The following is a 13,197-nucleotide window of genomic DNA, read 5'->3' on the forward strand; positions in this document are numbered from 1 at the left end:
CAGCGGCATAAGCGCCTGCTTTCCAAGCAGGCAGTCATGAGTTCGATCTCTGGTACCGATAAAAACGAAAAAGACCAAAAAAAAAAAAAGAAAGCATTGTCATGTTGGTCAAACACAGCCTTTCACCTAGAGCTGCTGCTTTCATAGTTAATGGATACCATTTTGATATTTTGCAGCATTAAAAAAAATTTTAATCCCTGCATTCCTTCTATTACTCAAATTTATAACATTCAATTTATAACTTTCTATGCTTGGGTGTTTTTTCCACTGAAAACAGAAGATCAAATATATTGTAAACTCATGACTTGTGTATTTCTGAGTCATTTGGTCATAAAGAATTGAGTGTGGCTCTCCCATCTCCACATGTAGAACCATAAATAAGAGATTACCTGGGTATTAATTGGTTTTTGAAGGCTCAGAATTCTGGAAATCATATAATTTATAGCAAAAGATCAGTGTAGGCAGCAGAAATTATTGGATCATGTACTTTCCACCTTTCTCTAATGCCCATAATAAGTTTCTTTGATGTCTATTCTGTACCAGAAAACCAGGATAGTAGGATGTTATTCTAGAGACCATCAATAATTAAGCATATATCTGAAGCCAAGCATGGTGGTGCATGCCTGTGAGTACTCTGGGAACCTGAGGCAGGATGTTGACACATTCAGGCCCAGCTTGGGCAGTTTAGTGACTTAGCAAGACCCTGTCTCAAAAACTAAAAATTCTTAAGCACTGAGGATAGGCTGGGGATTTAGCTCAGTGACAAAAGCGCCTGCCTGGCAAGTGTGAAGTTGTGAGTTCGATCCCAGGTATCCCCCACAAAAAGGTAAGCATTGGGGATATATCTCTGTGCAAAGGTCTAAAAAAAAAGGAACAAAATAAACCACATATGTGTATATGTGTTTATGCATCTACAGATACGTTCTGGTAAATACTAACCTAGAACTTTGGTATAATGGTATCAGTAGTTGAAATTTGGCCACAAATTTTATTCTATGTACAGGAATAAAATACTTGGAAATATACATTTGACCAGATAGTACTCTTAAAATGCATGACTACTAATACTTTCTGAGCTCTTGTCATATATGCTGACCATTTGTGATGATTTGGGAAATTAATCTTGACTGCCTTCACTCATGAGATTTTTTTTGTCTTTTTGAGACAGGGTCTCGCTATGCAGTTCAGGCTGGCCTTGAGCTCACTTTGTAGCCCAGTCTGGTCTCGAATTCGCAACGATCGTCCTGCCTCAGCCTCCCTAGTGCTGGGGTTACAGGCATAAGCCACCATGCCCGGCTTTTCTTTTTTTCTGTGTTTTTGAGACTCATGAGGTTTTTAAAATCATGTTTGCAATATATAATGATCTCATTTGTAGGGACTTGATACATGTACATAACACATCTTTTTTATTTCCTTCTCTTTTTTCTCCATCTCTTGGTCCCTTTTTGATTTGCAAAAGATCTGTCTCCCTTTTTTCCTATTTTACTTGTGCTTTATTTATACTTTGTATTTCTTATATAAGAGAAACCATGAGATTTTAGCTTGTATGTCTTGATTTATTCTACTTAACATTATGGTCTCAAAGTACAATCCATTTTCCTACAAGTGACTCAAATTTATCCTTCATGAGGTTTTAAAAATACTTCCTGTAGAAAAATGTAATAAGCAGTAGAGATTTACATTAGGAAATAGAAGAAAACGTTTCTCATTGAATGCATTTTCACCTATAATGAAAGTATTTTCTTTCCAATTAAATTCAGGCAAAGATGACTTTTTGGTTGCCCCCTAATGGTGTCTCTCTTGACATGTAATTTTTCTGTAGGTCTTCTATAGCTTGCAGTACATGTATTCATGAATAGTTTGGCTCTAGTGATATCTGTAGGTAGGCCTTTTAAAATGGATCTGTGCATGGTGCCACCACCTTATTCTCAGCGTTCCCGGAGGCTGAACCAGGAAGATATCTCAGTTTTGAGCTCAGCCTGGGCAACTCAGAGACTCAGACGAGGTCTCAGAAAATTTAAAATGGTTGAGATGTTGCTCAGTGTGAAGTCCTTGAGTCCAATCTCCAGTACTGCAGAAGAAAAAATACCGACATTCTTTGAGTTTGTTATTTTGAAGTGACTCAGTAATCTATGTAGCTAAAGTCAGAACACCAGAAACGGCAAGTAAACGTCTAGAATAGACACATAACTTGTGCTAATGTGCTCCTCCGTAAGGTGTTTAGAAAGGATTACCCTGGGAATTAGTAACACGTACCCGTATTTGACTAATCTTTGATTTTACAAAACCTCATCGCTCCTAGTTAAGAGGGTGGTGGTGGTGTTTGCCTTTAATCCCATTTAGCGTTTTTCCAGAGTTCCTCTCATGACTGAGGGACAGCATAACTACGTAAGAGAATGTGTTGCGGATGGACCTGATACCTAACCAGCTGGACAGAGAGCCGGAAAGGGCTTAAGATCCCTCCAGGCCTCCTTCCCCTCCCCGACAGCAAAGCGCCGGCTGATCCAAGATGGCTCCCCAGAAACAGGTAATTTAAGCGCAGTTTCTGCGTAGGGCGCCCCCAACGGCGGGGGCCGAGTAAAGATGCCGAGAGGCCCGCCCACCAGCGAACTGAGCCGTCAGCGCGCCGGATTCTATTTTCCGTTGGGCATATCCGTGGCCGCCTAAGGACCCTTCCCAGCCCTGTAGGACCTCCCACCCTCGAGAGACTTCCTGGTGGTGCTCACACTAACACGCTGGAAGGGGCCGGTTCCGGCTCTGAGATTGGCGGGTGGAGTGAAGGTGGGTGGGCCGCAGCGCGAACGGACTACTAGCAAGGTAGAGTGAGGCGAGGGCTGGCCCCGCTCCGCCGGAAGGCGCCTTGTTCTCTAAGAGGGTGAGCTGAAATGCTGGCTGAGACGGAAGCGCAGGACATGTCCAGGTAGGCTTCCTGCTCGCGCCTGCTCCTCGGCGCCGGTGCCGGGGGCTTTCGGGAGGAGGCTGATCTCCGTAACTCTGCCGCCCGCCTTCGCCCGCTCCCCCTCCGCGTCCGCCGGCGTGGGGATCAGGTGCTGGGTGATGCTCCGGACTGAACCATTCTCCTTTGTGAGCGACCGGGGGAGAGACGGCTGCCGGGCCGAGCCCGGGGTCGGAGCGCGGCCAGGCGGTGGGCGGGCCGCTGGACCACCGTGGAGTTTTCCGAGCTTGTCACTGCTATCCTGGGCGTGGTGTACGTTTGAGACAGCGCCTTGTTCTCCTTCCCTCTCCGAAGGAGCAAAAATCTCCCCGGCTGTTTGGTTACTCCGTACTTGGGACTCAGAAGTGGGAGGTTAGGATATCTTTCTTTTTCGTGTTTTAGTAATAATAATAAAAGTGGGTAGGAGAGCATGGGGTGGAGTGTACGCCGATTGCTCCTCTGGAGTGCTGTTCTGTGGATCTTCTGGAAGTAAAGGACAGGCTACCGGCGTGTGTTCGGAGTTGTTGGGAAGGGAAGTCCATCCTCGCATCTCCTTTGACAGGTCTGCAGAGCTCGCTGGGTTTTGGTTGCATTATGTAAACTACCAGAGTTTAACCATCCCCCCCAACCATCCCCCCCGCCCCCGCCTTGGAGCGAATGCAGTTTATTTACCTGTCTCTAATGTCACAGGGAATTTCCCTGCCATTGCAGCAGCTGTGCAGAATGCAGCAGCTCCTTTTTAAGGGAGAGTCCTGAAGTAATTAAGGTCTTCACTGAAGAGGTACATAGTAGACCCAGCCTCTACAATTGAATGAATGCAGCGCTACAGGCAAAGATTTTAGAACTTTATGCCTTTTCCCCCTGAAGAATAGACAGTGGAACGCCTCAGAAGCTGTGGGAGCTGCAATATCAGTGTCTGCTACATCCTGCCATTGCATCAACATCCACAGATCGCTGATCTGCATATTCTGAGTTTGTTAACTCGAGATCCTCTGACCTGGTTTTTGGCTAGTGGGGTACATGAGAAATTATCGAGTTCGTGACGTGGGTGGTGCTCTCTGATAATTAGATAAGACCTAATAGGAATTCATTTTGTATGACTACCCAATAGATTCCAGGATAAGTCATGGTCAGCTTCACAGTGCCAAAAGTAGAAACATGATTTGAGTTATTTTGGAATTACTCTAATCCTTAAAAGAAAAAATGTAAGATAAGAAAAACAGTTTTCCACTTAAAACTTTCTGTGGCAAAAGTGATGTGCTGGTGGGTCCGCAAGGCCAGGCAAAGGACATTGCCCGAAAGAGGGTAGGCATGTGTGTGAAGAGACAGAGAAATAGATGGGCTTGGGGAAAGATTTAAAATAAAATGGCAAAGGAGTAATGGGTTGGGATAAGGGATTTGATAGATGTGTATAGTTCACACCTTCCTTGATCCATCTATCCTGTATATTTGGTCTTTCCGATTTTGTCAGTTCTGATTGACCTAACTTAAGTTAGCTATAAACAGTCTAGGTATCTCTCAAGCTGGCTGTGAATCTCTTGGAAATGCAAATCTTATCAGGAAAGAGTGGACCTTTCAAGTGAAAGATTTATCTGGTAGATCCTGTAGGATGGTGAAGGCTGTCTTTAAAAGAAATCATTGTACTTATCTTCTTTGAAGAGGAGGAGTTTTTCAAAGTAGCACTACCATTTAATTTGTTTTCCACAGTTTTGGGTACCAAAACTGTGCTTGCTTGCTGAAAGACTGAGGGTTTGTTTGTTTTGTTTGTTTTTGAGAGAGGGTCCTGAATTCACTGTGTGGCCCATACTGGCCCAGAACTCACTGCAGTCCTCATCCCTCAGTCTCACAAATGCTGGGATTACAGATGATTACAAGTGTGCACCAGCATCAGTAGTCAAGAGCAAGATCTAATTATACTCCTCTCTGGAAGGACTGTCACATTCAGGGGAATGCTAAATGCTTTAGTAGTATTGTTTGCTCACAAGCCTGGAAGAACTCTCTTCTGAGTTTATGTTAGCCTAATGTTGCCCTGGGAGAAGAGCAGAAGACAGACGTTTCTCTGGAGCCTCCACCCTCACCCGTAGAAGTCACTGTACTTCTGCACTTGCTTTTGAGCAAGTTCTTCAGATGATCTGCAGATCTTTGTGTGCCTGGTATTTATTACTATTTTATTTTTAGCATTTACTTTTAACATTATTGTATTTCTTGTCACTAAGTTTAGCTCTTTATATTCTTTTTTTAATGGAATTTTTGTTTTTTGCTTCGCTAAGTTAGTGTGACATGCTTTGGTCACCATGTCACAGTTTTATTTTATTCACTTTGTTTTTTGTTTCAATTCTCTGACATTGTGCCCTTTTGCCTCTCTGTTTAGCTGAGACCTTTTAAGGGATGTGGGAGACCCTGATTTTCAGGGTGTAGTTCCTTTGGTGCCGGTACCCCTCTGAAAGATACTGTTTTTATCTTATTTTCATTTTTTGAGACAGAGTCTTGCTCTGTAATTGAGGCTGGCCTTGAACTCAACATGAAAGCCAGACTGGTCTGGGACAATCCTGCCTCAGCCTCAGCCTCCTGAGTGTTGAAATTACAGATGTCTGCAAGCATTCCTGGCAAAAAAAGTTATATTTTTATATAACAAAATTGTTGCAGTTTTCTCTTACCTAAAAGTTTAATTACTTTATTCTAAATCTTCCTCTAAGTAACATTTTTCTCCCTTAACCTGAATTTGTGTGTTAATAGTCATAATTTAGTTCTTTTTTGTGTGTTTTCTATTTCATGTTTCTTTTTAAATTTATACTTTGTATTGCAAAATAAATCCACTTTCTTGTAGTTACTGTTTTAAATTTAAGCTACGGAGTGTGCTAATCACTGAAGTTTCTCCTTAAACTATTCTATAGGTAACTTTTTTTTTTTTTATTACTCATTACTTTCTTCACTGTCTTGAGTTATTTAAAGTCACAAGAAACAAAATGATCAACTTTAAAACATCTTGCCAGCCAGGCTTGGTGGTGCATGCCTGCATTTGGGAGGCTGAGGCAGGAGGACTATTGTGAGTTCAATGCCAGCCTGGAGATTACATAGCAAGACCTTATCTCAAAAATCAAAATCATTTAATCAATCAATCAGTCTTCACATTGGAGCAGGAGACCTTTCATTGAAAAATAAAACCCATAGCTGGGTATGGTGGTGCACACCCATAATCTCAGCCCTCTGGATGTGGAGGTATGAGGATCACAAGTTTGAACTCCACCTGGGCATCATGTAGTGTCTTAAAAATTTGGGGAAAAAAAGGATCGAGGATTTCTTCCGTGCAGAGGCCCTGGGTTCAATTCTCAGTATTGTAAACAACACAGAACAACTTACTTAGGCACAGGTAAAAATTAGCTGGACATAGGTAATTGCTGTGTATTTGTCTCCAGCAGGGATGGACCCAGGAATATATTCTAAGCAGTAGTAAAATGTGGGGAATCTGGACAAGATTCTCTCCTCTTCAGACTTAGATTATCGATATGTGTCTTTGCTAGTTTGTTTGGAAAGAGTTCCCAGAACAATCACAGTCCTGGCTGTGCTGGGGCACTCCTATAATGCCAGCACTTGGGAGGCTGAGGCAGAGAATGGCAAGAGTTTAAGGCCAGCCTGGGCTACTTAGAGTTCACTTCCAGCCTGACCTGCATAACAAGACCCTGTATCGGGAAGAAGAAGAAAGAAGACGCACACTATTTTACCCAGTTACTTATACAGGATTAATTTTATTTTGAAAGGCTGAGAGATCTCTGATTTTATTTCCTCTATATGTCTCTGGAGAAACTTTTTTTTTTTTGAGACAAGAGCTTGCTTTGTAGCCCAGGCTGGCCTTGAATTCATTGTGTAGCTCAGGCTGGCCTTGAAATTGCGGTGACCCTCCTGCCTCAGCCTTCTTTTTTTTTTTTTTTTTTTTTTTAATTTTTTTTTTCCTTTTTCGTTTTTACCGGTACCAGGGATCGAACTCACGACTGCCTGCTTGCAAGGCAGGCGCTTATGCCGCGCCTCAGCCTTCTTAATGCTGGGATACATGCACCACCCCACCAGGTTCCCCAGAGAAATTTATTGTATGAAGTTGCATTTTATTTGTTTTCTGATTCATTTTATTTTAGAAAGATAATAGATAGCATACTGATGTCCCAGTCTTCTAGGAATTAGTCCATAATAACATCTCTGTTTTGAGAGTGTTATTTACAAAACTATAGGTAACCTTTTGTGAGAGATTATATAGTAACTGAATTGTAATTCCTCCTCCTCTTTCCATCCTTCTCCTTCTCTTTCCTCTTTTTCTTTTTCCTTTTATTGCTTTGTACTGGGGATTGAACCTAGGACTTTAAGCATGCTAAGTACAAGTTCAAACAGTAGGGTGCATATTCAGCCTCAGTAAATGAATTAATTTCACTTGAGAGAAAGGGTACCCAAAAGTTGTACCACCTTCCACATTCTTCAGATTGTCTCTTGTGGAGACATTTTAGAAACCTTTGCAATTCCCACTTTCTTTTTAATTCTCCCATCACACATTTTGCTTGTGTACCGTAGTCATCTTTGAAGAGTGAATGTCCGTCAGGCATGGCTATTCAGGAAATGTCCCACTAGCAGTATGAGAACTTCTTTTTGGTTGGTTCTGGGAGACATCAGTAATTTCCATAATTTTATTTGCCTATTTCAACCCAATTCAACAGGATTTTATTTGTGGAACATTATTTTATCAGGTGTATATCTGTCTAACTAAACTGCATGAGTGAGATTTTCTTGGATTTTTTTTTAAATGGGGACTACCCCATTTAAATTGAAAACTGAACTTTCAGTTTTTTCTTCTGCATACTACTTAGCACTGTTTTTTGTTTTTAATTTTAATTCCTTCCTGAGGGTGGGGCACAACAGTAAGCTTTTCCTTTATTTGCATATGAATTTTTTAAAAAGCAGTGCTTTTGCTTGTGTTTCAGATATGTGTCTTTTTGAGGACCTTTTTAAATGAGCATCTTAAAGATATGTAGATTTCGATCTTTTCCTTTCACAACTCTCCTTAAAAAGACACAAGAAGGCCAGGAGTGGTGGTGCATACAGGCCTGTAATCCCAGCACTCAGAAAGTTGAGGCAAGAGGATCCTGGCAAATTGGAGACCAACCTGGTGAACAGAGTGAGTTTAAGGTCAGCCTGAACTGCATCGTGAGACCTGTCTCAAAAAAGAGACACAAGAGCCAAGAGCTGACGCAGCAGTGTCTGGGCCTGAGGACTCCCGGGGGTAGCCTCACCAGTGCGAAAACTCCAGGCAGGTTTTGGGAAGTACATGGAGTGCTTATGAAAGGGACAGCTGGCATATTCCTGCAAACACAGGCACTATCAGCTGAATTATTTAGGCTGCTGTCCTAGACATCAGTAATGCAGGTTGAAGTTGGTTCTGTGGTTAAGAGGTTACAGCATTGCACGCTTTGGCAGTAGTATAGTACTAGAATCTCTTCATCCTGCCCAGCAGTCCTGCTATTGTTTGTTTATTTATTTTTGGTCCTGGCAGTTCGAACTCATGACCTCGTGCTTGCCAGGCAGACCCTTATGCTGCTGAGCTAAATTCCCGGCCCTCATTTGCTTATTTTTGACATACAGTTTTGCTTTTTTCAGGCTGGCCTTGAACTCACTATGTAGTCCAGGCAGCAATCCTGCCTTAGCCTCCTGAGTGCTATGATTACAGACATGCCCCACCCGGGTCAGTCCTGTTGTTCTAATTAGCACCTGTGGTACTAATGTATATATGTATATTTCAGTATTCTATCCTTCTGCTTAGCAAATGTACTCTGCTAAGTCTCTGAAGAACAATTATGTTTTGAGACAAATCTTTAATGGAGTACTGTTTTTCTGGTGCAGGAGCCTGAATGTAGGGCTTTTATACTGAACTGCGTCCCTGACACCTTTTTTTTGAGACAGTCTCACTACACTGATCTGATACTTAACAATCCTTCTGGATCAGCCTCCCCCAGTACTAGGATTTTAGATGTTCATTACCACACCCAGCTATGAAGTAGTTTTAAAATGTTGGATGGGAAATAATAAATTCCTTTTTATTTACCTATTATGTGCCAAGCATTATGATATTATCTTGTAATCTTTATAATTACTCTGAAATGTATGAGATACTAGCTTTATTTTATAGAAGTAAAAAAAAAATAAGACAGGTTAAGTAAGTTAAGTAGAATGTAGGACTCCAATGTGTCCGACTTCAAAGTGCCATTTGTTATATCCTGTGTCCCCAGTTTGTTTCAGTGCTGACCCTTGTGGGAAAACTGTCTTCAGCCACAGTGCTAGATAGATAGGCATTTAGTAGCAGTTGGAGAACCTTGAGACTGTAAAATTTCTTTTGTCTTTGTATCTATTAAAAGAAGAAAGAATAATTGTTTCTTTTATTAGCTGTTTTGAAGATAAGATTATATGGACTACTTTAAGCTCTATAGAGAGAAAACACTTGGTCAGTCTTGCATATAACTATTTTTCAACCACTCACTGCAAGTCAGCTTAGTTTACTAAATTTTCGTTAATCCCCTTTGCCTAAAGGCACAAGTCTGTTAATAGCCATGTTTTACATTGTAACTCCCATTTCTTTAACAAAAATTTCACAAAAATTGTTACAGTGAAAACAATCCCTTATACCCTGTAGTTGAGTTAGTATTTATATTTTTCTGTTAGGTTGTATAAATGTACATGTTACTGGATGACTTAAAATAGGGCATGCACTGATGCATGTGAAGACTAGAGGGCCAAATTATGAATGTTCTTACTTAGGTTGAATGCCCTGAATTGTGGCACAGAATAGGTATATTAGTCAAGTTAGATCTTCCTCATCGAGGACCCAAAATATTACTTTCACAGTGAAGAATTTCTTCATATTCAGTCTAACATGACCTGTGGGCAGGGATTCTTAAAGATTAGGCTCTTCTTTTCTGTCTTTAGTGTTAGGCCAAAACTCCAACGTTTGCAAAGGGAGGGAGGAATTTACAGTGGGGTTGACTTAAAAAGGTGAATCCATGTCCCTGTTTTGGGGGGGTTGGGTTTGAAGCAGGATCTCACTGTGTAGCCCAGGCTGGCCTTGAACTCATAGTGGTCCTCCTGACTCTGCCTCCCAAGTGCTGGAATTACAGACTTGCACCACCATGCCCAGCCATGCCCTATTTTTGAATCATAAGGATGTAGTGTCATCCATTTGTCTTCCACCACAGCTTTAAATTGGTTACCACTCAGCCGTTAATGATCACAAGCCTAAAGGGGAGAACTAAAATTTCAGTTCTTTCAATAATGACTTGCACTATAGAAAATTCCTTTCTGTGTATTGTACACTGTCCTCTTTGCTGTATGTAAAAGCTCTATCTGCTGTTTGTGCTGAAAAGTGAAGGTGCTTAGCCTTTTTACGATGCCTCTTATGCATGCTTATGGTGGGAAGATGACCCTGTGCATTTGATGTCACTGCACTCTGAGCCAGGGCAGCTGATTCCTTTGCTCCTAAACCTCCCTGTTAACCCTCCCCAGCTTCCCTCCTCACACCTGCACCTGAAGTTCCATGCATTTCTTCGGCAAAAGTACATGGAATGCCCATTGCCACTTGAACAAATCAGATGCTGTCTTTGCACTAGAGGAACCTGAGTTCAAATGGAGTAGGAACATCAAGCAATTATAATTGGGGCATGTAACCCAGAATATAGTATAGCAGAGTGGTTAAGAATGTGACTTTTGAAGATGCAAAGTTGAGCCTGGCATCACTTTTTCACTACATGTAGAATGTTGACCAGATATTTATCTCTGTCATTCATTGGCATATGTGAATGAAGGTGTTTACTTTGGGCTTGTTAAAATTTGGGGTAGTGTTTAGCTCAGTGGTAGAGTTCTCATACACAAGACCCTGGGTTTGACCCTCAGCACTGGAACAACAACAAAAGGCAGAATGTGGAAGAACCAGTTAGAAGGCTATTGTAAGCTGGGAAGCGGTAGCACATACCTGTAATCTCAGCATTCTAGGAGGCTGAGGCAGGAGGAGCACAAGTTGGAACCCCGCTTGGACAATTTAGTAACTTAGTGATACCCTGTCTTAAAATAAAAAATTTAGAAGATGGTTGATGGGTGATGATGTAGCTAAGTGTGAAGGCCCTGAGTTCAATCCCCAGTTACAGTAGTACCAAAACAGGCAACTGGCAACAGAGGCAAAAGTAGATGGATACTTAAGAGTTAAAAATAAGAGTATATACGTGTTGGTTAGAGCTGTTAGGAAGAGTATCTGGCTTTGCAGCTCTGATTGGATAAGAGGTGCTGGAGGAGGATGACTTTTGTGTATGTGTAAGCGTGGTGGGGGACGAGGATGGAGGAGACCAGAGGGACTACTATCCTCGAAGGGCTTGAACAGACAGACAGATACACAGACCTAGCGTTCAGAGATGGTTTTGCCCAAAGATGGAAATGAGCTCTGTAAGCATGTAAATAATTTATCAAAGAAGAGAGAAATAGTAATCAAAACTTTGTATTTAAAACACATCCTTGAGAAAAAAGTATAAAACAAAAACAGAGCTATTGGACCAAACTGATACGCAATAATTAAGAGTAGTAGTAAGGAGAAGTGGCCTGAGAGGTGAAAGGGAAACCTGAAAGGTAGGGCGCCCTGAAGCGGTGGGATAAGTGACAGCGGAGTGCTTTTTCTGCACTTTACCACCCTTCGTTGAGCCCCTGGAAATCTTGGGTCTCTTAGCACTCAAAGTTACATACTATGACTGAACTTCTGTAGCTGGTCAAGGCTGACTGGAGCCAGTTAATCGAACATGATCTTCAGACTTTAGAATGCCTACTGTAGCTATTCCTATTTGCCTTAAGTTTACTAGAGGGAGAATAGTGTACATTCGACCTCATGAGAATTAGCCTTCTGAAATTAAGTTCTTTATCTAGCTACTGCTCCCCCGAGGCTGGTATAGACATTAGCAAAAACAAGAATCCTGACGACACCTCCTGTCGACACCTCCCACCACCACTGCCACTGTCTGTCGCAGCAGCATTTGCTGAGCACCTCCTAGGTCACTAAAGTTTTCAATGACACAGACAGCCTACTGTGGCACTGTATCATAGACTCATTACCACTGTCCTACATCACAGTAGTTTATGTGTCATAATGTGCTAAGTATTGCTTTAATTCTCATAAATAGTCCTGTAATTCAGTGCTGTTACCCCTTTCAAGACAGGAGTGACCTAGACTCAGAAAAGATTAATTTACTCAGTCAGAAATTTGAACCTAGGTGCCTCGAACTTCAAAGCTGTACACTTTATATGCACAAATAAAATACAAAGTAGAAGATAGTTATGCTAAAAGAGGACTAAACAAAATGCTACAATTGTTCTATGGGCAGATTACTTTCGATTTTACAGTGGAAAGTTGGCATCAAGAGGTTTTCAACTAAATGCAATTAGACATTTTAAAGTTGTTTTATTATTGGACATGTATTGCTGTGGTATAATTGATCAGTCTTCCTGGCTTTCTTTTGGGGGAGGTCTTTTTGAGAGGGTTTCACTATGTAGTTCAGGCTGACCTTGGGCTCACTTTGTAGCCTACGCTAGTCTTGAACATGCAGGGATCCTCCTGCCTCAGCCTCCTGAGTCCTGGGATTGCAGGAGTATACCACCATGCCTGGCTCACTCTTCCCCTCGTAAATCTCTATTTTCTTTGCTTCTGTGATGTTGCTTCTTTAGCTCGTCTATCTTTACCTGCTTACATCAACATAGTTCATTCTGATCCTTAAGTCTGGTGTTCTCCTGGGCTGCTTCTCAGCTTTTTTTGTTCCATGAAAAATAACAAACAGTTGAGTCTCCATCTGAGTGTTTTGTTTAGCTTGCATAGTGCTTAAAACTTTATATGCTTAAAACCTAGAAGATTTTGCATAAAACTATCGACTTCGAGCTTTTGAAAAAATCTGCAATTCTCTCTCAGCCTTAGATGTGTGTTTCCATATGACGCACATCATAATAGAATTCAGCGGCTGCCTCATTTGAAGTGAACATGGACATGGGTTCTCTGACATTCTTAATTGTGTCTCCGTAGTATTTGTGCAATTTTCTTGGGTTTTACTCGGCAGTTAGGCCGGCCTTGAATTTGCAGTGATCCTTCTGCCTCAGCATCCTGAGTGCTGGGATTGCAGGTGTGCACCACTATGCCTGGCAGTTTTTCTTTTCTTATACTTTATCTTTTTTTTCACATTTCCTGTTTAATCTCCATACTTATACCC

The 13,197-nt window shown here is 41.6% G+C and overlaps 1 protein-coding gene across 4 annotated transcripts in view; it reads left to right on the top strand.

The window, feature by feature from the left end:
* Positions 1-2,781: 2,781 nt before the first annotated feature.
* Chd8 (chromodomain helicase DNA binding protein 8) overlaps positions 2,782-13,197 on the top strand; it is a 59,203-nt gene continuing 48,787 nt past the window's right edge. For 3 of the 4 annotated variants that reach the window (XM_063236911.1, XM_003474519.5, XM_063236914.1), the window contains exon 1: positions 2,782-2,920. The gene's annotated coding sequence lies outside the window, so the exon portion shown is untranslated. Of the gene's footprint in view, positions 2,921-3,169; positions 3,308-13,197 lie in introns of those variants that run through there. The other variant, XM_063236913.1, reaches the window with a different exon arrangement.

Source organism: Cavia porcellus, unplaced genomic scaffold, assembly GCF_034190915.1.
Source record: "Cavia porcellus strain 051 isolate PalLab524CR breed Dunkin Hartley unplaced genomic scaffold, mCavPor4.1 scaffold_26, whole genome shotgun sequence".
NCBI classification, from domain to species: Eukaryota; Metazoa; Chordata; class Mammalia; order Rodentia; family Caviidae; genus Cavia; species Cavia porcellus.